We start from the raw sequence: 4324 nt of genomic DNA, 5'->3' as shown, positions 1-4324 counted from the left end.
GGGCAGGTGGTGTTGAAGAAACGGAGTCTGCAGAAGGACCTAGAGAGATTGGGAGAATTGGAAAAGAAGTGGCAGACGGAATATAGTGAAAGGAAGTGTATGGTCATGTAGTTTGATAGACAAATACAGAGGTAGACTGTTTTCTAAACAGGGAGAAAGTTCAAAAACCAGAGGTGCAAAGGGGCTTGAAAGTCCTTATGCCGGACTCCCTAAAGGTTAACTTGCAGGTTGAGTCAGTGGTCAGGAAGGCAAATGTAATGTTAGCAGTCATTTCAAGAGGACTAGAATATAAGAGCAAAGACGTGATATTGAGGCTTCATAAGGATTGGTCAGACCACACTTCGAGTATTGCGAACAGCTTTGGGCCCCAAAAGATGTGCTGGCATTGGGGAGGGTCCAAAAGAGGCTCAGGAGAAAGATTCCGGGAATGAAAAGGTTAACGTACAGGTGTGAGGAGCATTTGATGGATCTGAGTCTGGAGTTTAGAGGATTGAAGGGGGATCTGATTGAAACCTATCCAATATTAAAAGACCTGGATTGAGTGAAAGGTCTAGATAGAGGAGAGGGTGTTTCCTATAGTGGGTGAGTCTAGGGCCAGAGAGCACAGCCTCAGAACAGAGGGACTTCCATTTAGAACAGAGAACAGAGGTGAGAAGAAATACCTTTAACCAGTGTGTAGTGAATCTGTGGAATTCATTGCCACAGACGGCTGTGGAGGCCATGTCATTGAGTATATTTAAAGCGGAAGTTGATAGACGCTTGATTGGTCAGGGTGTCAAAGGCAGAAGAGTGCGGCTGAGAGGGAAAGTAAGTCTGTCATGATGGAATGGTAGAACAGACCTGATGGGCCAAGGAGCCAAATTCAGCTCCTGTGTCTTTTGATCTTATGATAGTGGTTGGTTAACCAAAGTGAATACTCTGTGTGCCAGCTCTTCCACTAACCGTGTCCACTAATAAACAGCTTGGGAATAAGGATGTCTCTGTGGTGGGCTCTCACTACATTGTGCAATTAGCAAAGCTAAAACTTGTTGTTCAGCAGCATCTTCTGTGACCTCGGGACCTCCAGGGAAGGGTGATCACCATTTTACGGCGGCAAGCACGGCAGCCAATCAGTACACAGTAAGCTCCCACAGGCAACAGCGATTGGCTGCTTTCCCAACTGAAGGTTCTCAATCATGGCAGTCGATGGATCGATGCGAGGGGCTAGGATGGTCCTTGGTCCTGTGTATCTTCAGGGAGATGAGAACTTGGAGGAAGAAGGACTGTAGTCTATTGTGTTGGATGGCCACTCTGAGTCAAAAAGCGAAAGGCTTCCCAATAAGTCAATTCCAGGCACAAACAAGAGATCAGAGACTCCATTTGGTGAGTTGCACTGGGCTCAGAACCAGGCACAGATCCCTGGGAATCTAATGCAGCAGGCATCTCCTCAAGGAATCAATCTATCTCATCGTCCAGATGTGTAAAACCAACCTTAATCTCCTGACAGAACTTCAAATCAACCTGACGTTCAGGTGACCAGTTCTTTCTTAATTTAGTCAGAAGGGCATGCTCTAAATCTCAAGTTGGAATGGGCTGAATGAATGTAGTCAGTGCATGGCTGGAAAATTACAAATCTTTTTTTTGTAAGCATATGGGTAAAGATAACAAGGATAATGTGCGACGGGGGTCTGAGCGGAGCATTCGGAAATCGATCTGACAGTCTGTGCTTTCTGGAGAAATGGCGCCGCCTAACGGCTACGGGCGGCAGTGCGGGTGGTGAGTTGGAACCCTGAGAAAGGGGGTTTGCGACTACTGTGAGTAATGGTTCTTGGAAAGCACTTTGGGGAGGTTGAGTTCGTCTTTGTAAGGCATTAAGTCTGAGTATAATTTTTTGAGGTCCTCCCAGTTTAGAGACGCCCAACTCTCAGTTGGTTGCATTCCTCCTCGCTTGGAAAAAGAATCCCCAAAAACTTCACCTTCCCATTTTTGTTTCATTCGTTGTTGGGCCATGTAAAAATAAAATTTCGAGGATCAACTTGCAAAGGAAGAGTCGAATTTTGAAGGTTTCATCGTCTTTTGAGAGAAGGAATAGTATCGTTGGCAGGTAGTAAAACATCGTGTATGTGTGAGAAGTTCTGTAACTTCGCTGGAAACTTTTGAAACTTACTATTTTAAAAACAGCAACTGCAGCTTCGAGACTATATTTTTGAAGAAATCAGTAGATTGTATTTCTAAGTGACGGGTATGATTAACGATGGAAAATATGTGGGGAATTCTTTCTGTAGTTTAAACTCAATTCTTATAAAAATTAAAGCTAAATATTAAACGTTTGCATAACTGTTGTTTTGTAAAACATTTTTATTAGACTTTCATTGTGTTTCTGCTGTTAATCAGATCTCGGTCTGCCTATCCCGTTAACCCTTTAAGGAGCTGCTGATCAATATTAGACGCACTTTACAACCTTTATGGTGCCGTAATTCCGTCCTAATGATTGGCGCGGTTACTATTCATTGTACAAAATGCTGCGATTATTTAGAATTGAATACAATACCATGTATTCTCCCAAAAGTGAATCGCAAAATCTGGCTTATTATCTTCCTCAAATGGTATTTAGTTTTTTCACTAATTTCCTTTAAATCGATTTTCTTATTTCTGCAAAAAATAATGAAACAATCGATCGCGATGTGGAGTTTGAACAATGTATATAAGGCACAGTAAGTGGCTTCGTTGCTGTTTGAACATTTCTTATTACAAGATTTATTTTAAAGTACATCTCGAGTGGTTTTAGTTAACACCTTACCCAAAAGAGAATATTCGATTGATCTGATTCCATGTATGTAGATCTGGTCCATTCTATTTTGTAACATTTTCGTTTATTTTAAAGGTTTTGCAATTATATTAAATTAATTACACGTCTCGGAAATTGCGGCGGACTTTTTTCTTGGCGTGCCTGCCCTCTAGTGTTGTTATTGTGCTCTGCAACTCCAAAGCATTCAGAACTGTGAAATCAAAGTTCATTTAATTTCCTTTTTATCGAGTTATTTCTGTTGATCTATTAATTGATGTATTGATGCACACTGCCCCTTGGAGGAGCATTCTTTTTACAGCATGGCAGCATCTTGAGTGTCATTGGTGTGTTCGGACCAGACGCTGCTGCCGCTTTAAAGTGATTGTACACTGAGGAACACTTCCCTGGCGATACCGGCTTCGGCCCCGATACTAGTTGCTAAGGCCCAGCTAATTCTCCCTTCCCCTTCCACTCTCCCCTCACCCAGACTCCAGGGAAAACACAACATAAGCGTGCAAGGTGCTCGCTGTCCGGCTGTCTGCTCACAAGCTCATCGGAGCAAGTTTGGACGCTGGTGACTGACTTTGCCGTGATCTCCCATCCCACTGACAGGACAGTGGACCAAAGCAGCCTGTGTACCTTGCAGTTCTTTAAGAGTGAGCAGTAACAGGAGCTTGCCGCTAACCTCAGCAGCCTGCGTTTCTTGTCATAGACATAGCCATGGAGTTGGACGGCCACTTGGCCCGTCAGATCCATGCAGACCTCTTTCTGCCTGTACACTAATCCAATCTACCTGCTTAGCGACCGCGTCCTTTCATGTAAATATCTGTTAAACGTGGGCACTGCATCTAATTTCACCATCTGCTCTGGAGGCACCTTCCTGATAGCAACACTCTCTCTATGGGAGAAAATAAACTTTCAACTCAGCCCCTTTGAAGCTCCTCCCTCTCACTTTAACCCTATACCCTCTTATTTTTTAACCCCCCCCCCATCTTAGGGGGCAGAAAGGTTATGACAAAGCCTTGATGCACTTTCCTCAGGTCGCCCCTCAGCTTTCTTTAATCCAGTCCAGCCCTCACAATCTCTCCAGGACTGAGGTGAAGCACCCTGCTGAATCTCCTCTGCATCCTCTCCAGCCCAGTTACATTCTTCCTCAAAGTTTGGTGACCAGAACTGCACACAATGTGTGCTCTAACCAGTAATTTGTAGGGTTGCAATATGAACCTCCAGTTCTTATATTCTGCGTCTCAACCTATGGAGACAAGTGTATCATATATTTCCCTCACCACCCTATCGATGTGTTGTGGCTTTGAAACAACATTGGACTTCAAGCTCTGTTCATTAACAGTCCATTCTGTCTAGCTATTTGCTGTCCTATTTCACTTCCCAAATTCCATTGCCTCACAGTTGGGATTAGCTTCCATCTGCCAACATTCCAGCCAGTTTTCCGACTGATCCATAATGCCACCGAAGGCATCAATGCAGTCTGCCTCTGGAGGATTGCAGCCCAACTTTATCAGAAGCACCGGAGTCTGCCTGGGGTCTGGGCTGAGACGC

At 44.1% G+C, this 4324-nt stretch overlaps 1 protein-coding gene across 3 annotated transcripts in view; it reads left to right on the top strand.

The window, feature by feature from the left end:
* Positions 1-1872: 1872 nt before the first annotated feature.
* col6a2 (collagen, type VI, alpha 2) overlaps positions 1873-4324 on the top strand; it is a 73185-nt gene continuing 70733 nt past the window's right edge. For 2 of the 3 annotated variants that reach the window (XM_063051582.1, XM_063051584.1), the window contains exon 1: positions 1873-2083. The gene's annotated coding sequence lies outside the window, so the exon portion shown is untranslated. Of the gene's footprint in view, positions 2099-4324 lie in introns of all 3 variants that reach the window. The other variant, XM_063051583.1, reaches the window with a different exon arrangement.

Source organism: Mobula hypostoma, chromosome 6, assembly GCF_963921235.1.
Source record: "Mobula hypostoma chromosome 6, sMobHyp1.1, whole genome shotgun sequence".
NCBI lineage: Eukaryota > Metazoa > Chordata > Chondrichthyes > Myliobatiformes > Myliobatidae > Mobula > Mobula hypostoma.
Note: the sequence above shows the minus strand (reverse complement) of the source record. Positions and strands in the feature narration are given on the sequence as shown.